Source organism: Anabrus simplex, chromosome 10, assembly GCF_040414725.1.
Source record: "Anabrus simplex isolate iqAnaSimp1 chromosome 10, ASM4041472v1, whole genome shotgun sequence".
Taxonomy (NCBI): Eukaryota; Metazoa; Arthropoda; class Insecta; order Orthoptera; family Tettigoniidae; genus Anabrus; species Anabrus simplex.
Window position 1 is genome coordinate 87,832,211 of NC_090274.1, and position 23,360 is coordinate 87,855,570.

Genomic DNA, 23,360 nt, shown 5'->3' on the forward strand with positions numbered 1-23,360 from the left:
CTTAAATGTGGCCAGAGCTATATTTATAAAGAAATTGAGGGAGTAACAGGGGTTGTGCAGATAATGTGGTGCTTGCCGAGGGAGGAAGGGGGTAGGCATTCTGCTCAGAGGAATGGATATTCGCCCTGAGCAGAAGCGGGAAGGGTATCATGGTAACCATGATATCAGAAGAGGGGGCTGTAGTGTTAGGGGAAAGGGGGAGAACACTTTGCCCTGTGGAAAGGTGATCCGCTTGGGGCAAATTGTTGGAAAGTAGATAGAGAAGTAGTAGGATGGGAGGAGGTGATTGATTAATGACTTGAGGAATATGAGAGTAGATGTGTTTATGAGAAGAGTTGGTAACAAGGGAAAGCCTGATAAAATTAGGTAAGGGTTGATAAAAGGGGAGTTTGAGTAGGCTTGCGGGTAGTGTAAATTGAAGAAGCTGGTATATAGTTTAAGTTTATCGTGGATAGATGAAATGAAGCTTAGGTGGAAGCAAAAAAAAATATATAGTGAGATGACTGAGTGAACTAATGGCCTTGGTATGGAGCACTGTCTGTTTGTGTGTAAATGAGGAGTGAAAAGAAAAATGGCTTGTTTAAGTGTATATGTGGGAGGAGGGGGTATAAAGAAGGTGTATGTAATAGAATTGAGATAGATTAAGTGGGACCGTAGTTAAGGAGAAAATGTTGGCAGTATGGAAATTATGAAAGTAGGTCATATGAAAAAAAATTAAATGGTGTAGATGCTTTGAGGAGGGGTGTAAAACTGAGGGATTCTTGATGTTTAATGTACTAAGTTTAATAGGATGGAAGAAATGTGAGAAGGCTAACAGTCTGACATAAGTGTGGTCCTGTAGATTGAGAAGACTGAGTGAACTAATGGACTTGGAATGGAAACTGTTTGTATGTAAAAAAAATTAAGCAGTTTTAAAGTAAGGTGGTATATAGTTTAAGTTTATCGTGGATAGTTGAAATGAAGCTTAGGTGGAAGCAAGAAAATATATATATATATATAGTGATATGACTGAGTGAACTAATGGACTTGGAATGGAGCACTGTCTGTTTGTGTGTAAATGAGGAGTGAAAAGAAAAATGGATTGTTTAAGTATATTTGTTTGAGGAGGGAGTATAAAGAAGGTGTATGTAATCGAACTGAGATACATTAAGTGGGACTGTAATTAAGGAGAAAATGCTGGCAGTATGGAAATTATGAAAGTAGGTCATATGAAAAAAAATTAAATGGTGTAGATGCTTGGTTGAGGGGTGTAAAATCGAGGGATTCTTGATGTTTATGTACGTAGTTGAATAGGATGGAAGAAATGGGATAAGTTTAATAGTCTGATGTAAGTGTGGTCCTGTAGATTGAGAAGACTGAGTGAACTAATGGACTTAGAATGGAAACTGTTGGTGTGTAAGTAAAAAGAAAAGTTAAATTGTTTTAAGTGCGATGATGAGGGATGTAATATGGTTGTTAGTTGATGTTTAAGTCTTAAGCTTAATAAGGTGAGATGTAGTGGACGAGAATAGTGCGAGAAAGGAGAAGGTGACGTATCAAAGGGAGAGGGAGGGGATGGGCCTTGACCCACCCCAAAGAAGTTAGGCTGGAGCACGTCTGCACGGGAAGAAAAAGGAAAGGGAAGATAGAGAGATGACAATGAACATAGTAGGTGTGACGTACAAAGCGGAAGTGTGTGGCAAGCCATGTGTTGGGTCTGGTTTCCGCCAAGCTGGCTTGTCACACATAGGGAAGGAATACATTGTCAGCAAGTGTAGGTGAGATCGGAGATCAGTTCTCACGTGGCGATGCTGGTGGCTGCGATCAACGGGTTGGTGGGCATGTATTCCATACCAGGGCTGACGCAGCGACCAGTCTACTAACATTTTTAGGTGGTAGGTGGGAATAGGGGAATAGGGTAGTTTGTAGTCTGGTGCTTCCTGCACGTATGCTGGCTATTCGCGTACGTGTGGGAGGGCACTGAGTAGATGTAGAGGTAGATAATTTAGTTAAGTAGTTTTAGGAGAGATGTAGTGCCTATTGTTTGTTTGTTCTGTGTTTCGCTCTGCCTTTATTACCTGTAAGCCGATGGTGTTTACTAGGGTGGGTAATAAAGATATGTATGTATGTATGTATGTATGTATGTATGTATGTATGTATGTATGTATGTATGTATGTATGTATGTATGTATCCTTATCTCCTGATCTGTTCGTGAGGGTCATCTCTGGAATGCTGGAAGGGCCGGCGATGAAATGGTTCAAGTAAGCAAAAGCGAATATCCAATCCTGGGAAGATCTTGCTACGCAAATAAAACAGAGGCTTGGTTTGTCCGATATGGACTACTGCTTGAAACAGGATATTTTCAGAAGAACTCAAGCAGTAGGAGAATCCATTGACGACTATGCCACTGGAATTTTAACGCTATTCAACCGTTTGTGTGTCAAGGCCTCCGAATCGGAAGTATTTGATCAGTTTTATCAGAATCTGGCCGCCGATTAAGAACTTTACATAAAACAATCACAGGTTGAGAGCTTGAAAGAAATCACTAGTTTGGGTCGCGAGTTTGAGACAACCGTTTATCAGAATAAATTGTGACGTCCGCCTCCCGTGCCCTCTGATTGTTCATTCCCCGACGTCATATTCATGCATCGTCAAAAGCTGTCTCATTTGGTGCGATTCCTTCTTCGTCCCCTTCTCCTGGAAGGTGAACTTCGTCTCTCCTACTCGTCGCACTATTAATGACGTCCAAACTCCAATTTAACTGTTGATAAGAAGACTGATGTAGCGAAATGTTGAAATTTTGGGAAATTAGGTCGCGTCTCCAAGTATAGTTGGTCTAAGTCTTCCTTAAAATGTTATAAATATCTAAATGGTGCCAAGCACAATGTATGTCCTAGGTGCAATTCTCAGCAGGGAAACTAAATCCGAGCAAGCGTGATGGCCCATCGTTAGCTCCTGATAGGCATGTGTGTAAAACATTTGGGGTCTTCCCTCGTCTGCAACCTGTGCCAAACGTTTTTGCGTATCGCGTTGTTAGGTAATGGATATTGTAGTTCCTTCATGAACCAATCTATTGTGAGTGGCATGAATTTGAAATACCTCCAAGATAATGAGGACTCAGAGCAATTTATGTCAGCTAATGGCCCTCACCATTCTTTTTTCTTGTAGTTCGTGTACGTGCTCCTTTTAAATCTACTCCGCAAGTTCTACGAGTAATTCTTTCCTTTAGTCTGCTCTGTGATGCGTAGGAGTATTGTTTTATTTGTGGTGGGGGGTGACGGATTGTTGTACAAATACGAGATATGAAAGAAGAGGGGTGTGATATACGGGCGTGGAGATAAGTAGAATAAGTGAAATTATTAACTTTTGTGAAACTGGACCACCATAATGAACTGTGTATTGCGTCGTGTTTGTGTGAGGATAATCTGAATGTAATCGCACGCTTTTGAGCGGTTCAACTGATTGTAATATAATTCGATTCCGAATGGTGGTATACCTCATAGTGACACTTGCTACATCTCGGTAATAGGAGAATTGTGTATGTTTAATTTTTATATGGATTATCCTTCCCTATTTTCAAATTCATTTACTGTCTCCATTTCTTCATTTTATTAATTCAGTAAATGTTTCCTTGTTATTTGCTGAATTTCTTGATATTTTAATTAAAAATTCGTCTCTTGGTATTTTTCTGCCGAGAGGCTCATCTCCAGCTCAAGGCTTGTAGCTTGTGGCCTTTCCAATTCGCGATCCGGGCCCCAGTTCTTAGCTAATGTTGTTATATTATGCACGGTGAGCAGGATTTTGTGCGTGCGGGGTGTGGCTCAATACTCACTTGTTTATGATGTAAACTACACTTCTGAAGCTCTGACAAAACAGGGTCTTGAGTCCACTCACGGGGCACCTTATCCCAGTTATTCTTTACAGCATTCGCAGCTGTATTAACCAAAAATGCCTTTGGTAATGCATTCGACTCTTATTCATTAAAAGTATTTTCTTTTTGCATGCATAAAACTTTACGATTGCCCTTTCAACTGCGTTACACTTAGTATCGGATAGAAATGACATGGTGTCTTTACTCTACAGATGTTTCTTTCACACTGACGTCATTTCGACACTGCAATTTACATATGTTGTTCACCTCCCGACGTGCACTGCAACACAACCAATCAAAGAGCATTCACACATGCCGCAAGGTCTGTTTAATTGTTGGTCCACTATGATCCTTGTAGAGAGTTTTAAATTATGGACATCCTGATTCATGCATCTCTATAATTTCACACGCTGATCGTAGATACTCACGCAACCATTCCTTCTTTTCACAACCCTTAAAAAGAACAAGATCTGCTCTTGAAAAGTAAGCGTTCATGATCAAAGAAAGAAAGCGATAAGGTATTATTTTTCTTCCCACTGCAGACGTTATATTGGCGCACACAACACAGTGCAATCCAACACAGTCACCTCTTTAAACACAAATTAGTTGCCGTTTACTTTCAAGCCTAATACATCAACTATTAATGTTCTTGTCATGATGGAGTAAAGCGCTCTACTCTGTATCACAGAGACTAAAGAAAACTTCACACTCATACTATCTCTAAGGCTTGAGTTTTCTAGAGAGTGACCGTGATAACGGACAAGTCTAAACATGCATAACCATGTCGACGTCATCGGTGCGTGTTAAAAGCAAAATAATCTTAGTATCGCAGGTGCTCAGTCCCGTCGCAGACAGTCTGTCGGATGGGGGGACGTAAAGCCTTAAGCATAAGATCTCGTCGTCATGGTTATGCATGTTTAGACTTGTTCGTTACTGTCGGATGGAGACATAATGCATTGAGTTGACCTCTTTGGCCCTCTCCAAGATGGTGTCGGGAAGGGTGCATGTCGAGAAGGGCAGCTAGCTTTAAAACTATAATCTTCTGAGGTTAGGCACCCTCTAAGGCAGTGTCGGGGAAGGGGACGTCGCGAAGGGCAACTGTTCGAAATCCGCACCAAACAAGTGCATGTAGGTAGGACCTGTCAAGTTGGCAGCTGTCATCTTGACAGCTGTTCAAATTCCGCGCCCCACGTTGTTAAGATGGCAGCAGTGTGGTTAGAGTCTGTCAAGGTGGTAGCAGTGAGTGTAGCGACGTTCCCCTGTGCAGGAAAGTGAGGTTAGTTTCCGTCATGATGACAGCTGTCCTCTTGACAGCTGTTCAAATTCCGCGCCCATGTGGTTATGATACCAGCAGTGAGGTTTGGACCTGTTAAGATAGCAGCAGTGAGGTTTGGACCTGTTAAGATAGCAGCAGTTAGGTTTGGACCTGTTAAGATAGCAGCAGTGAGGTTTGGACCTGTTAAGATACCAGCAGTGAGGTTTGGACCTGTTAAGATAGCAGCAGTGAGGTTTGAACCTGTTAAGATAGCAGCAGTGAGGTTTGAACCTGTTAAGATAGCAGCAGTGAGGTTTGGACCTGTTAAGATAACAGCAGTGAGGTTTGAACCTGTTAAGATAGCAGCAGTGAGGTTTGGACCTGTTAAGATAACAGCAGTGAGGTTTGGAACTGTTAAGATAGCAGCAGTGAGGTTTGGACCTGTTAAGATAACAGCAGTGAGGTTTGAACCTGTTAAGATAGCAGCAGTGAGGTTGGGACCTGTTAAGATAGCAGCAGTGAGGTTTGGACCTGTTAAGATAGCAGCAGTGAGGTTTGGACCTGTTAAGATAACAGCAGTGAGGTTTGGACCTGTTAAGATAGCAGCAGTGAGGTTTGGACCTGTTAAGATAGCAGCAGTGAGGTTTGGACCTGTTAAGATAGCAGCAGTGAGGTTTGGACCTGTTAAGATAATAGCAGTGAGGTTTGGACCTGTTAAGATACCAGCAGTGAGGTTTGGACCTGTTAAGATAGCAGCAGTGAGGTTTGGACCTGTTAAGATAGCAGCAGTGAGGTTTGGACCTGTTAAGATACCAGCAGTGAGGTTTGGACCTGTTAAGATAGCAGCAGTGAGGTTTGGAACTGTTAAGATAGCAGCAGTGAGGTTGGGACCTGTTAAGATAGCAGCAGTGAGGTTTGGACCTGTTAAGATAGCAGCAGTGAGGTTTGGACCTGTTAAGATAACAGCAGTGAGGTTTGGACCTGTTAAGATAACAGCAGTGAGGTTTGGACCTGTTAAGATAGCAGCAGTTAGGTTTGGACCTGTTAAAATACCAGCAGTGAGGTTTGGAACTGTTAAGATAGCAGCAGTTAGGTTAGCCACGTTTAAAATTCCGCGCTAAACACGTTTACGTGTTTAGGACCTGTCAAGATGGCAGCGAGGTTAGCGACCGCCTCTTGTCCAAAAAAGTTTTGTTAGGTTCACTCAACGTGACAGCTGTCAGAACTACGTGCTTTTGTATAAACAAGGCCACGAGCTGGTGACATCACGGTCACGTGTTCACGACGTCATAGGATCAATGACCTTTGCTGGAGTCATTGACCACGGGTGCTGACTCAGCTGAAATATGCTGACGCCAGTGACTTATAACATACCACTACTGCATTCGTCAAGTGAAAGGTGGAGATATTGATGATGCCATCATATCACTTGACGCAGCAATTATAATATTGATAAAGACTTTTGGGGTTATGCCGTGCGCAAAAGTCTATATCATGTCTATAAGTGGGCCTACGGGCCGTGAGTGCAACAATGGCAAAATCATAATATCAATCATGACATACAAAGTTACAAAGTTTGGGCACGGAAAACTTGGGAGAAAAGAGACATGTTGCTCGATTATGTGGTATGTTCCGAAGTGTCAGTGGAGAGATGGCGTGGAGTGACACTAGTAAATAACTTTGAGTGGTGTTTTTAAAAGTAGGAAAGATAAATTTGGAATTCAAGAGGACAAATTGGGGAAAATATTTGTTTATAGCAAGCGGAGTTAGGGATTGGAATAACTTCAGTTTTAAGATATTACTAAAATTTATTAGAATCAACCTATTCAATACAATTGTATTTGCACATTTCAATTCGGACCAAACATGAAATTTGTAACATGTAATTGGAGTAACTTATCAAGGGAGATGTTCAATAACTTTCCAATTTCTCTGCAATCATTTAAGAAAAGGCCAGGTAAACAACGGTAGGCAATCTGCCACCTGGACTACTGCCCTAACTGCAGATCAGTAGTGATTGATTGATTAATTGATTGACAATCGACATATCGAAACTGCAAACACATGAAGCGCAACGGCCAACTTGTATTCTAGATTGCCTATGAGTATAGTGGTAATTGGTGGTGTACGCTTCTGATAGTGCTGGGAAAGGAGCGGTAGGAGCGGAGAAGTTGCTCGCGCAACATGAATCGGTGTCTCCGATTGCCTCTATTGTCTCCGTTTCCTTCGCTAATACCGTTATGCAAGGAAAGGAGCGGTGTAGTTTGTTTTAGTATCACCTACTTTAAGTAGAGCGACAACGCACCAAGCCGTTGGATTGTTACGTGTGGTGCAGTTTTTAAGCAACTGTTGTAGTAGTGTTGTTTTGAATGAAGAACCTATCGTATATTATATAATACCTATACATAATTTAATGTAACAATAATTCATAATTTTTTGGTGTATTAAAGCGAAGTATGTTATAAAAAGGCAGCCTCATATTAAATACAACCAATTATTTCGGAGCCACAGCTATACATCAAATAAATAAATAAGTAAATAAATAAATACACTGACTGACAGAGCAAATGCAACGCCAAGAAGGAGTGGTCAGAACTTTACGCCAATTGCAGGGTAGACTGACGTCACTGAGGTATGCTCATGATGTGAAATGCGCCGCTGTGCTGCGCACGTAGCGAACGATAAATGGGACACGGCGTTGGCGAATGGCCCACTTCGTACCGTAATTTCTCAGCCGACAGTCATTGTAGAACGTGTTGTCGTGTGCCACAGGACACGTGTATATCTAAGAATGCCAGGCCGCCGTCAACGGAGGCATTTCCAGCAGACAGACGACTTTACGAGGGGTATGGTGATCGGGCTGAGAAGGGCAGGTTGGTCGCTTCGTCAAATCGCAGCCGATATCCATAGGGATGTGTCCACGGTGCAGCGCCTGTGGCGATGATGGTTGGCGCAGGGACATGTGGCACGTGCGAGGGGTCCAGGCGCAGCCCGAGTGACGTCAGCACGCTAGGATCGGCGCATCCGCCGCCAAGCGGTGGCAGCCCCGCACGCCACGTCAACCGCCATTCTTCAGCATGTGCAAGACACCCTGGCTGTTCCAATATCGACCAGAACAATTTCCCGTCGATTGGTTGAAGGAGGCCTGCACTCCCGGCGTCCGCTCAGAAGACTACCATTGACTCCACAGCATAGACGTGCACGCCTGGCATGGTGCCGGGCTAGAGCGACTTGGATGAGGGAATGGCGGAACGTCGTGTTCTCCGATGAGTCACGCTTCTGTTCTGTCAGTGATAGTCACTGCAGACGAGTGTGGCGTCGGCGTGGGGAAAGGTCAAATCCGGCAGTAACTTTGGAGCGCTCTACCGCTAGACAACGCGGCATCATGGTTTGGGGCGCTATTGCGTATGATTCCACGTCACATCTAGTGCGTATTCAAGGCACGTTAAATGCCCACCGCTACGTGCAGCATGTGCTGCGGCCGGTGGCACTCCCGTACCTTCAGGGGCTGCCCAATACTCTGTTTCAGCAGGATAATGCCCGCCCACACACTGCTCGCATCTCTCAACAGGCTCTACGAGGTGTACAGATGCTTCCGTGGCCAGCGTACTCTCCGGATCTCTCACCAATCGAACACGTGTGGGATCTCATTGGACGCCGATTGCAAACTCTGCCCCAGCCTCGTACGGACGACCAACTGTGGCAAATGGTTGAGAGAGAATGGAGAACCATCCCTCAGGACACCATCCGCACTCTTATTGACTCTGTACCTCAACGTGTTTCTGCGTGCATCGCCGCTCGCGGTGGTCCTACATCCTACTGAGTCGATGCCGTGCGCATTGTGTAACCTGCATATCGGTTTGAAATAAACATCAATTATTCATCCGTGCCGTTTCTGTTTTTTCCCCAACTTTCATCCCTTTCGAACCACTCCTCCTTGGTGTTGCATTGTCACTGTCAGTCAGTGTAAATAAATAAATATATAAATAAATAAATAAAGAACTAAATAAATAACGTTTCAGTCAAGAAGAAACAAAGTTTACATACGTTACTTGAAGAATTATTTGGAGTTTCCATGTAAGAAAACAAAGTGTTTCCTCCTTCTGGCTATAAAGCATTTCTTCTTGCTGTTATTATTTGTCCGGCAGCAGAAAACATTCTCTCCGCTGGGACAGAGGTAGCTGAATACAAAGGTTGTATCCAGCTATTTCATCAAGTGGATCTGATTGGTTCGCCATTTGAGCCCAGTACTTGCCAGGGTCAGTCAACCTATGCTCTGGCTTTAATTCCACGTACTGCCGTAGTAGTATGGTGGTATTCGACGTAGGCGTCGTAACACGTCGCTTCTGGGCCAGCATTGCATCCCAAAACGCTAATAGTTTACGTCTGCCTTCGTTTCTTCCTTCAGCAGGTTTTTCTTTCAACGATGTAGAATTTTCTGCTGCTGCTTGTAACCTGTCACGCCTTTGGATCGTGGTCCTTAGCTCGACTTCAACCTGAAAATTGTTACATTCTTGGTTTTGTGGAAGGGATAGTCTCTATAGAGAGTGAACACGTCGTGCTTTTGTTGCATTAAAAATTGTAACACTAACCTGTTTTCGTGCTTCTTCTGCTTGATCTGGTATTCGATATCCATCCTTTTCGTACCTAGGAGAAAGGAAGGTTCCCGCCCTTGTCGCAGAACGAGTTTCATATGCAAAAAATCGGGTTGTACGGCTTCTAGACTTGCTTCTTGGACCATCCGTCCCACAGTAGTTGCTGGTCTTTCTACTTCCGTAGAAAGAGAGATAAATGGATGGTGTTATGCATCACTTGACCAAGCGCCAAAAGTAGATTTTGATATTGACACAAACGCAAAATCCTTTGTATTAATTCATATTTCCTTTTAAATGTGAGGTATTATATACCAAAATGAAGGTAAGAACATAAATTTTCTTCTTAATGTATTCAATTTAGGGAAATTTGAAATATATCGTCGTAATCTGAGATAATGGCACTTGGTCACTTGATGCTTTATGGCGCTTACATTAGTTTTTGCTTTGCATCCCTTGACCAACAAATAAAATTGTCACTTAGTGTTAGATTTGACTTTTAAAAATTCAGTGCAGTGTAAAATATGGTACTTAATAACTGATTTTATTGCTTATTTATTTAAGTACACGATTAAATTATACAGAACAGCATACAACATGACATAGAAAAAAACCATAAATTTTAGAATATACAGTATTATAGATATTACACTGCTACCGATCTCGATAGCTGCAGTCGCTTATGTGCGGCCAGTATCCAGTATTCGGGAGATAGTAGGTTCGAACCCCACTGTCGGCAGCCCTGAAAATAGTTTTCCGTGGTTTCCCATTTTCTCACCAGGCAAATGCCCGGGCTGTACCTTAATTAAGGCCATGTCCTCTTCCTTCCCACTCCTAGCCTTTTCCTGTCCCATTATCGCCATAAGACGTATCTGTGTCTGTGCGACGTAAAGCAACTAGGAAAAAAATAATTACACTGCCAGATCATAATATTAAAGCATCATAAACACACAGTTTCTACAAGTGTAATATAATGAAGGATTTTAAGAATTTTTTGAGTTCAAAATCCATATTTCCACAATCAAACCCATCAATATCATCGTCTATTCTAGGATCACCAAACAAGACCTTATAGAAGGGCTTAGCATCATTGGGAATTAGCTCCATGAGAGGGTGCAGGTCGTTCAGTTTTGCTTCTGCATTGGCCCATAACAGAGTGAGCAGACGATGTAGAGCTGATCGATTTTCATTCTGAAGCCGTGACCAACAGTAGATTTCTTAATGTTCACTTCAACAGTACGTTCTGCATCAAAGTGCATTTTGAGGAAAATGCTAAAAGGTTTATCTTTCTTCAACTGCATTTATCTCACATGCAGCCAATTTACCTTCTCACTGTATGCCTGCTTCCTGTTCAAAATGTGCTTCTTCAGATGAACTGTATTATGAAACTGTACTATGAAAATCCGGTCCAGTCAGTCTGTCCACAAAAAGCAGGTTCTTCTTTCGGCACATCTTCATTACATTTATGTAGTCTTCGATGGTATAGAGACACTGCTGAAATTTGAAAGCACATTCTACATTTCCTAAATCGCTGTCGTTAGGGAGGAAGCTATGGCCTGGAAAAAAAAATATTTGTGTAATCTTGTCAATGGTAGGGTGTTGTTCCAAAACTGTTTTCAGAAGTAGAACAATCTTTATATTACGATTCTGGCCTCCGCAAAAATCTGACCACAATATGACTTCTTTGGCGTTGTGCATGTTTTCCATGAGATGCTTGTACAAGCAGGATCCAACCTCCTGTGCCCCTCGTCCTGCTTTTCCTTCCAACAAGACATAACAATGATCTTTATTATCTTTCCCACTATGAATCCTTAACCACAACTGGCGCTTGTAAAAAAACACATCTGTGGGAATACGGGACAATGGCAGTGTTTTCTCAAGGCCAAAACCAAACGCTTCCAGTTTTTCATCCAACTTTGATTTTTCCATATCGGAGAATTTTAGGTTCCGGTTGTATGTCACAGGGAAGAAAATCTGTGCGGGAATCTTCTACGCGGGAATTGACATTAAGCATCACATGACCAAGCGACTGCACGCTTGTCGTGTGGTCATTTGATGCGTAATTCAGACTCAGATATGGTGGTTGGTCATTTAATGCAAAACTTCAATTTAATGATTGAGAGGTTGGCGTTTGGTCAAAATTCATTTCCTGCAAAATCATATTGAGAATTAAAGTCCAAACAATAATCTACGTAAAGTTTACACCTTTAGCTACCAGATGGTGCAATAATCTGAAAAAATCCATTTTGACGCTTGGTCAATTGATGCATAACACCATCCAAATAACCTTTGCACCAAAGGAATCACGTGAGTAAACGTGGTACATAGTTCTACGGATAACATGGTAGTCATCGTTCCGAATTGGTCTAAAATTGCTAGGCACTCCTTTAAGGTCAACCATTCGTCAGCTGGAAAAAGTTGAGGCGACACATTGTATTCAAATGTTACAAAAATACAAGGTTTTCAGTACAATACCCTGCATTCGTAATTCTCACCTGCTACAGCTTGCGGCGCATTCAAATGTTCTGACTGAGCCACTATGAGTTGGTCCTTTATCTCGCGGAGACGGCGCATCATGGCAAGCTGGTTGTTCCATCGGTCGAACAGTACTGAATAAGCCGCAGTGGCTGCTTACCGGACTCTAACTGTTGAAGTTGTAATTTATGGTTTGCAAGAGTACTTTGCCTACAAGACAAATTAGAACAAACACTAGCAGCAGGCCTGGAGCTAATGTATTATTATAAGCCAGAGTTCGGCAATACCTTGAGTTAAACATTTCAAAACTTACAGCCCTAACCTTACTTTTACATTTGTTGTGACACACTTACTTGAAATGCGTGGCAATATCTGTGCAAGTATCCAGAAGCGTACGAAAAGTAAACGTGCTCTTTACCACATCACTTATGGCCAAATTAATTGTGTGCGCTACACAGGGAACATGGCGGATATTTAACTTTCGTACTGCAGCTACCTTATTTGTTGCGTTATCTGTAGTAATTGCTGGCACTTTACCAGACATCTGCCAGGAATGTATGATGTTTGACAAGCGGCTAGCGATATGCTCCGCGGTATAACTTCCTTCCACAATTTCCGTTGCCAGACATGCGGTCATCGCCTTTCATATTGTACCGGTAACGGCGGTACAAACTAAGTCCCCGTCATAGAAATTTTAAAACTTACGTGTTACGCTCCGGGCCGCTTACGAAGGACTGACTGGACGGCGAGCAACAGCTGTGCGCGTGTGACGTCACAGCATGCTTCGCCGCACTACAGAGCCTAGACTGATGTAGAATGTTCTTCGAGTTTCGACGGGCAATAACTTTTCCCTCAATAATAATTGAACAACATCACCATATAACTTGATCCCTTAGCTATGTTCCTGCCGAATTTCACGTGAATCTGACTTGGGACGATAAAGTTATTGAACAAGGAGTGGAGGCCCGGATCAGATATAAATACGTACTGCTTCGCTCAGCAGACCAGTGTGTGTTCCAGCATGTTAGAGTGTGCTGCAGTGCGCTGCAGTCATGTTGCCAGAGTGTGATGCCAGTGTGTGGCCGGAGTATCTATGTGCACACTAGACTGTAGTGTTCGCACAGTCGGTTCGCGGGCACCGTGATCGAGCGTGAAGCCGCTACTAAGTTTCAAGTCCGTGGACTTTAACCTAATCGTGTTGAATATGGACTTATGCAGATTTCTTTATACTGTGACAACTTTTTACTCCGATAGGACGTGAGATGAATTGTGTATCGTCTGGACATTATCTATTGACTGTTACTCTATACGAGTGTCTAAGACTCGCAAACGTTTTCGAGTGCTCGAAATTGAAGTTTTATGTTATGGACAGGACTTAGAACTGATTGCTCCTTACCGAGTAGTAAATACTTCGAGTTATAAGACTGTGTTCGAATCCAAATTTAATTTACCATTCCATGAACTGTGTCAATATTTTAGGTCATGAACTGTGAACTGTGCATGTGTGAACAGTGCATTTCAATTCTAATAAACAGCACATTTCAATTCTGTGAACATTCAGTTTACGAACAGTCGAACCAAGGACTGTCAATACTCGATTAATTTCGTCTTTTGATTTCATGTTATTTTCAATACGTGAATGAGTTCTAATTCACGAGTGGAACATCTTTATTTTCAATGAATTATGTTGAACAGTGCTTCAAAGAACTAAGCCATGCGGCATTACCTTACGTTGTACCAAGTGCCACAAACTTTAAGTGACTCTGTTAAACTCGACGATAAGTTTCGAGTGGACTTTTATTTTATGAGTATTAACTTACATGCTTATTCGAGTCTAGTGGCATTCTTTCACTTAACACGGGACAAAATTGAGTGACATTTCACCGTGTGATAAAGATACATTTTGTGTTTGAACTTTGTTAAAACCATTTATAAACGTTCCTCTCATCTGTGCAGAAGCAGCCTTTACATTAACTCGCCCCAGGGCTTAACGATGTTCATTCATGTTCACCATTCACAAGGACTACCTAACGCCATTCATTAATGTCGCATGGATCTTCAAGACATCGAATGGATTTTCTAGAACTTCCATCGGGGGACGAATGGTGGTTCGCTGATATGGAAAATGGAGCTGCCGGAATCCAAGGACATCGCCAGCCATAGGACGAGGAACATTTTCTACTGTATCCGCTGTACAGAGGTGACATTACTTTCAATTTCTTAATAAAATCTGGAAAAAAAATTTAAGATTTATTTAAACAAACCCTCTCCCTCTGTATGCACTTCAACGAATGGTACACGCCCTGCGTTTCATCTCTACCGAAGTACCACATTTACTGTTACAATATAAAATGGGCAGTCAGTTATGTACGGTCTTGTCTATTGGATGTCAAACAGTCAGTTCTTAAAGCGACCTGTTTTGCTGCTACCAGTTGGATGTTCAGCTTATTGCGTACTTCGTCATGTATTTCGCCTAGAGTTCCCTAAGAAAAAATAAATATAACCTAGGTTTCGATCACAGAAATCGCTGGCAATTAATTGTAATATGAGTTCATTTTCCATCTATCTCAGGCAGAGTTCGGTGACGTGATAGTTCATACCTCGGATTTAAATCGATAACAAACTTCCTGAAGCCTTCATCCCGGACAATGACGAGCGGTTGCATATAACAAACAGAGCCAAACTCGGATTCAAGCGCGTATGCTCTTCACTCCCTGGAGCGTACACCTCACTACTTTGGTTCCAAACACTGCTTATGCAGCACCTCCTAGAGAAAAAGGCCTGGCAACACGATTGAGAGTAACTGATGACGTATGTGCGTGTGGGCCCATGCCAGTATCTCAGCTTGGTGCCGCTGTTAGGACGCGCTTCCCAGTTATGAGTGTTTTTCATCTATTGTATTAATCTTAATCGAGTCTTGTGTGTTAACACTCGCTTAATATTCCTATTAGTGTAAGTTCAGTTAAAGGTGTTATTACTTATAAATTGTTAATATTAATAAATTGTGTTTAAAGTGCCGGCATGGCCGCCACGTGGAGTTAGAACTGTTGTTACTTTTAATGGTGTGTTGCTGTGAATTGCGATCACTGTTTTTCAAATTATGAATAACGGTGCCTCAGAAATCCAGTGTTCCAGATTGTAAGGCCAATTATCGCACTGGCCCTAAAGTGAGTTGTTTCCTCGTTTCCAACTGACGACTCGGAGAGTGCTAAGTGGTTAAGAGCCATTCGCCGAGATGATTTCGTTCCTTCCAAAAATGCAAAGGTAAGTCTTATTTATTAGTGTGTTATATCTGATTTCATACATTCAGTGCACTGATCTCTATACATGGATCGCTGATGGCAGCTCTCCGCTGCAGGAGAAAGTACGCCAAGTTGAGTGCGCCGTCCGCCATGTTGGTGTACCCATCCTAGAGCTCTCCTCATGGGGAAGCAATAATAACATAATCAATTTCAAATAGCAATTAATGGTGCATTGGAATAATTAAAAATATAGGGACATGTTCACTCAAAGCATGGGGACATTGGGAACACTGACACGTCATTCCGGGGTCAGTAAATCTCCGGGATAGCAATAAAATGAGTGTGGGGGATGGTGGAGGGTGATGGGATGATTGGAAGAGGGAAGAAAGCAGCCGTCGCCTTAAGTTAGGTACCTCCCCGGAGGAGAAGTGGGAAACCACGGAAAACCACTTCGAGGATGACTGAGGTGGGAATCGAACCCACCTCTACTCAGTTGATCTCCCGAGGCTGAGTGGACCCCGTTCCAGCCCTGGTACCACTTTTCAAATTTCGTGGCAGAGCTGGGAATCGAACTAGGGCCTCCTGGGTTGGCAGCTAATCACACTAACCACTACACAACAGAGGCGGACTGTAGTAGTACAAGCATGGCTCCCTTGTTTCTAACGTGCAGAAGTAACATGTGGTATCAATTCAGTGAGTGAAATGCCTAAACTAGTGATTTTTCGTTGATGTGTTTCATCTTAATTCCTTTGTAAATGTGCGATTAATTGCTTTGAGTTCATAGTGCGTTCATAGTGCGTCGTTTTATTCTACAGAAAAGTGGTAATTATAGTGTTAACCACGTAAGGCCTAATCATGCCACCGTAACGCTTAACTGATATGTAAACACATCCAAATATTACACATATATAGTGATACGTAACACTTTTCACACAAAAAGGAAAGGAAATATTCCATGGTAATAGCATTTGTCACCATCTTGAATGGTTTAAATCAATGAATCACGAGGAGCACGCTTAAATCAGGATTAAAAAACACTCCGTAATGCTCTTCTCATGGAAGACCGCCTTGTTTTGCGCTCAGAGCTTGATGTTGCTACCTGGCTTGGCCGGTAGAAACATATCTGTCTGTATGCTCGAAGGAGCTAAGCATAAACAAAGCAAGCGCGCTCCTCGTGGTCTACTGCACAGAGCGCTCGCTGCCATCTTACTACGCCAGTCATCTTCTATTAGGCTTACTGCTACCCAAGCTACCAGCCATCAATGATTCCATGACATAAGTTGTGGAATGGTCCTTCAAGTGGAGGCCTGTGTTGTAGATGTGCGACCTTCATTTCAAAACTCGTGAGGTTGGATGGACGACCAGCATGTGTGATGAGAGAAATGGGAAATTATTGACTGCACCTTTATCTAATCCAAGGCTTGTGAAGGGTTTATGGATAGGTCTCTAATATATTTGCTATTTATAAATGAAATAGTAGATTTTTTCGGGGTGATTTATACTTTACTGATTTAAGCATTTGCTGTATTGAATTTACCAGTTATGACATTTAGTTTGGGATGTGCTGAGTATTGACATTAATTTATAAGACTTCTGTTGTCGGTATAGTGGTGTCCTGGCAAAAGTTATACATTATGAAGGCATGTGAGCTATTGGTTTTCATGTATTCTTACTCTGCTGGAGCCTTAACTGCAAGTGAGCCAGTTCTAATTATTATATCACATGAGGGAATATACCTCTTAGTGTGGGTTAATATTTTAAATCCAGGCTAGACAGCAATATTATTGCGTTCATGGAAGATATGTTAGGTTCTATATAATTATTGTAAATTACATTCACTCAATGATTTTCTCTGTATCTGTGTGTGCTATTCATTTTATATTAAAATCAACCGGATATATCTAAGACATGACATAGGCCTGTGAAGTAAGCGGCACCATAAATTAATAGATGAGTGCATTTATATCTAGGTGAGTGCGTTCTAAATTGGTCTAAACGTTTTAGGAGCTGTTCCTTCTCAGTTTCCAAACTGCCCAGAGTACTTGTCTAACACCACATCTGAACACTGAGAAGCTCCAGATGATAGGCGTTTTCGAGTAGACAATGAAAGTTTGGTCAAGGCTCTTGCTCGAAAATTTAGAGACCCATCAAGATCATGTCAGTACTGTTTCTGTCAAGAACTTCCAGGAATTTAAAGAAAAATTAAGTTTAATATCTGTAAAACAAGCCTGGAACTGCATTGAAAAGGATCATTGTGTTTAACTCATTTTAATCGAGGAAGAGCCTATCCCAAATCTTCATTGTTGTGTTAAGGTCAGCTGAGGGGCGGAGGCTTTCTCATTTTTAGAGTACAATACTATTATTAATTAAAGAGTTGATGATCCTCTATGAATTCTATGGAAAAGGAATGTGTAAACTCTGAAATCAAGTGTAAACTCTGAAATCAATCAATCAATCAATCAATCAATCAATCAATCAGTCAACTTCCTTTAATAGTAAACATTCTTGTTTGAGCAATTGCAAATTCAATTATGAATTTCCTCTTCCGGCATTGTAACCTATTCACACTCGTAAGGAATTAGCTTCATCTACTATCTACTCGCGCTGGGCCCACGCGCGTGACGTCACGAATCGTATTGCCACGCCTTGTTCTCTAGGAGGTGCTGGCTTATGTCTCCTCTTTAAATGATCAAATAAATTATATGTGCCTCCCGTTGAAGAACTACGAGCACATAATTTTCACTTGGCAGATTTCTTCTGATCGCCCTCTCCATCGAAGAGTTCCAAACAACTGATGGTTTTGTTGGCATTAGCTACACAGTGCCAGAACGTTCACCCGTCACACGCAGCAACTGACAGGGAGGAGTGTTTAGTCTGAATGAGCAGAGCACATTCGCTCCGTTTCCTCCGCAGTAGTACCGGAGAATACCGGTGGAGCGCTTCACTTCCTACAACCGATTCAATCACTCGGAGATAGTGATGGGTTGCGACCGGAATCACGAAGAGTCGATTCCATGTGCCTGGGCAATCGGGTACCCGATTCCGGAATCGATTCCGAGGAACTAGTAGCACCGTCTATGATGCAGATACGTACACACGAGGAGCACGAATGTGTTCTGTAATGTGAGTTCGTTTTGGTCTAAAACCAGGTCACTTTACAAGCCATGCCTGCTTTCACTGTACAGTAGTATCCTGGAGTTATATACTCTACTGCGACTGTAATTTGATCATAAAATATGATTCTTTGTTTGAAACTAATCAAATTGTATGGATTGTAAGCAATTCAAAACTTGTACGCGGATTATAACATAATATAAAAGTAATATTTCAACAAAATGTAATTGTACTGAAGAGACAACCTTAACTAATGTTAAGCAATGATGAAAACAAAATTAGAAATTCTGACAGTTTCGCATAATAATATTTAGCAGTAGTGTGAAATGTTCTCTTTCTTTTTCTAGCACTTTTCTCACACCTGTGGCGTCGCGGGTGCGAACTGTATCGCACATGTTGATTATGCCCTGTTTTACAAACGGATGCCCTTCCTGACTCCATCCCTATGTGGAGGGATGTAATCACCATAGCGTGATCCTGTGGTGGTTGGTAGTGCAGTGTGTTGTGTGAATATGAAGAGGAAAATCTTATGACAAACAAAAACACCCAGTCCCCGGGCCAAAAGAACTAATCAGAGGTGATTAATATAACCCACCCGGCCGGGAATCTAACCCAGTACCCTCGGGACCAAATGCCTCAACGCTGATCATTCGGCCAATGAGTCGGACAATAGCATGGAATGTTCATTGCAAATTGAATGTAACGGAAGACAGGTATGCTATGAAACAAGTTGTGTACTTATTAAAAATGCGACTTAATTCAACAGACTTCATACGTTTACACTAGCGATATTTGAAAACCACATGAGAAAAATACAGTATAAGCATAAATAACAATGTCAATTGCTACAACAAGTGACAAGATATGAAATTGATTTCCAGACAACCAGGATAAATTGTTATTTCATTATTATGTGGCATAATTCATTCATGACAACCAATAAGACTTTTTTTGGCTAGTTGCTTTACGTCGCACCGACACAGATAGGTCTTATGGCGACGATAGGACAGTAACGGGCTAGGAGCGGGAAGGAAGCGGCCGTGGCCTTAATTAAGGTACAGCCCCAGCATTTGCCTGGTGTGAAAATGCGAAACTACTGAAAACCATTTTCAGGGCTTCCGACAGTGGGGTTCGAACCTACTATCTCCCTAATACTGGACACTAGCCGCACTTAAGAATAAGACATTTCACTGTATACAAAGGAAATAGTAAATATTGCACGTTCGAATTTGCCCCACTCATGTACGGAAGACTCACTCTAGTGTGTACGCCCAGCACACTCTTGTGACGTTATCGGGAAGCGATTACTCGCATGCAACATTGAGTGCGATTCCAGGCGTTAGAGTTCTCTTTCAAGAATCGATTCAAACGATTCATTCATACATTACGAATCGATTCTTACGATTCGTTCACGATTCCTTTCCGGCTCTTTTGCGACTCGTTCAAGCCGGACGGACAACGATTCCAAAGACCCATAGATGCATGAAAAGTTTATTCAGTAGTCACTAGCGACAGTAAAGTATACTGAATCTCTAAATGAAATTAATTTATTGAACTTTGTCAAGCAACGTAATTTGTAATACTGGATTTTACCAAAAATTATAAATGAGTAGGATATACAAAATAATTATAAATGAGTGAGTAATTTCGTGAGCTCACGGATAGTAAACAGGGAGGGGATGGAAATCATCGGGACTTGCCATAATGTTACATCATATTCCAGTATTTATGCCGTCATCGAGGGAATCGAAAATGATGTAAACATACAACATCATGTATCCGCCCGCAGTATCCACGTTGATTAGAGAATGACAGGGGGCCACGTGTTGATGTGTGGTTGTCTACCGGTCGAACTATCATTACCTCGTCTGACTGCAGACAAACTGTTGCCGGATGCCACTGATGTCAACGTGCAGATGAAATGCTATGCTGATATGGATTACGAACCAAATTATATTCACTGTCCGCGAGGGATCAACAAGTGAATAACTTATCACATCTGCATATTAGATATCTCAGAAAATGAATAAATTACAGAAGGTTTGAACTTTGTCAAGCAACGTAATTTGTAATACTGGATTTTACAAAAATTTTAAATGAGTAGGATATACAAAATAATTATAAATGAATAAGTAACGTATTTTGAAATTGAGGTTATGCGCAAAAGGTACATACGTATTAAATCATTCATAGCAGCACATATAAGGCAGCTGAGAGCTGGCATCCGGAGGATAGTGGGTTCGAATCACTGAAGATTTTGTTCCGTGGTTTCCCATTTTCACTCCAGGCAAATGCTGGGGCTGTACATTAATTAAGGCCACGGCCACTTCCTACCTACTCCTAGGTCTTCCCTAGGCCTATTCTATAGTGGCCATAAGACGTATCTGCGTCGCTGCGACGTAAAACAAATGGGAAACTCGTTTTGAAAAGCCAATATTCAAGCAAATTAAAATAACGTTACCTAATTATAATCACTCACCAGTGCTTCATTTATATCGTGACTTCTACGAGTTTTATTATTACGCCCACCATATCTGTTTACCAGGCTCGACATCGACTCAGCTTCCACTGAGCCTTCGCGAACGGATGATGTAGAGGTTAGAGATACAATACATAGATGTTAGGGGTACAAAATGGCTGGTCAAGCATAAGGGCATGTGTCCCCGGTATTCTTCAGTTTGAATTACTTGCTTATATTAATTACAGTTTTAGCTGAAGCCACCTTGCTTCATCCCACATTAAGGAAGCAAGCATTCCTGTCTACTGCAGCGAACAATAAGGTGAAACAATCGCTTGTCCAGAAACCTGCATCTGTGAGTATTTCATGCGATGATTTACCAAGGGAATCAGAGGAGCAACAACATGTAGGGGACTCGGACGAAGATTAATTCTGGGGAGAGTTCGACTCAGTGTTAAACATTTTACAAACCCCGTTAGGCCGCTGGCAGCCTCGATAATAGAATATGATAAGTATATTGATGAACCATTTCAGACCGGGCGAGTTGGCCGTGCGGTTAGGGTCGCGCAGTTGTGAGCTTGCATGCGGGAGATAGTGGGTTCGAACCCCACTGTCGGCAGCCTTGAAGATGGTTTTCCGTGGTTTCCCCATTTTCACACCAGGCAAATGCTGGGGCTGTACCTTAATTACGGCCAAGGGCACTTCTTTCCCACTCCCAGGTCTTTCCTATCCCATAGTTGCCATAAGACCTATCTGTGTTGGTGCGAGTTAAAGCCAATTGTAAGAAACAAGCAAGGAAGGCGGGAGGCAAGAAACTGGCACCCAAGGCTGCGCCAGCTGATGTGTTCCGTGTGAGCGTGCTTTTTCTACAGCTGGAAGAGACGACGCCTTAGTCTAAGATAGTGTTCCTCAACCGTAATTTATAAACTCAAGTGAAATTGCAAGCATATAGGCATCATGTGTCTACTAAATCCTCCAACATGAGATACGAGTACTCGTCATTGTTTTCATACATCATTGTTACTGTTATCCTCTTCTGCCTGTTTTCTGCTGTTCCCTTTAATAGGCGATTCAGCCATCCCAGTAAAGCACTATTACGCAGTTACTTTAATATTTTCTTCCTTTTCTAATGCAGTACTTTGTAGCCGTACAAAATATTAGGAAATCGAACTTATTACCACCTTTATAATTAATGCTGGTGATCAGGGGCGATTTCTCCGAGCATGCTACGCTTGCTGCGCGAGCACAATATTTTTCTAAAGCAGGCGAGTTAAAAATTACAATATGTACCGTATCTGTAATAGATCTGCATTATACAAATCGCATGTTGCATATACCTTGGCGAGTCCAGCGGGGCTTGCTTGTGTCTCAGGAGCTTCAGCGGAGCTGTCGACACAGCGAGAAATGTATGAGGGCGCAGGTGTCTTCTCTCCAAGGCCGGTTGCAAGCTGTCACGTTTGTAATGTGTAGTTGGAAGCTCTGGTCTGAGAGCTACAGATCTAGTGTGTTGTTTCAGTGGGTAATGTACTGTAACTTCCTGATCATCTATTTTGAATGTTTTGACGTGCTGCAATGGGTTCCGCACCGTGCATTATTGACAGCTTGTTATGAAATCCATTTTCTCGGAGGACTATCCAAGAGAAAACAGACATTATTAAGAATGGCAGTCCCTGTCCGGCGCTGCCAGATTTAAAGACACAGCACAGGGAGAAAAATAGAGAATATGTACGTTCGTTCTCTGTATGAAGTGTTTCTTGCAGTTGAATCGGTTTTGGCATACAAGGATCGACCACCAGCTGGATGAACAGAAACGCATCAGTGACCAACTTCATAATGAACAGGTAAAGAAAAATCGTGACATACTTAAACGATTGATCGACTGATCCTCTTCTGGCAGCTCATCTGAAAGACTCCACCATTTTTAGAGGGACGTCGTCTGCAATCCAAAATGATTTAATAGCAGAAATAAGTTCAGTAATTTGAGAAGAATAAAAGAAGAGCTTAAACAAGCAACTTTTATGGCAATAACGTTGGACGAAACGTCCGATATCTATATATATAGAATAAGACTTTTGTCTGTGCATTGCTCAGAATTTGAAAAGAATGGTATTGCTGTATCGGTCTTGTCCACAGTAATAAGAAAATGCACTTTTTACTTTTCCGTAATGTCTGTCTGTCTGTATGTATGTACGTACACGCATCACTAGAAAACGACTAAAGAGAATTTAATGAAAATCAGTATACAAGGTCGAGGAATAAGTCGCTACAATCTAGGCCATAGATAATTTGATTCACACTGATTGAAATGGTAGTTTAGGGGAAGGCCTAAAATTTAATTTTCAAATATTTATGTTATTAATGGTCTTATCTTGA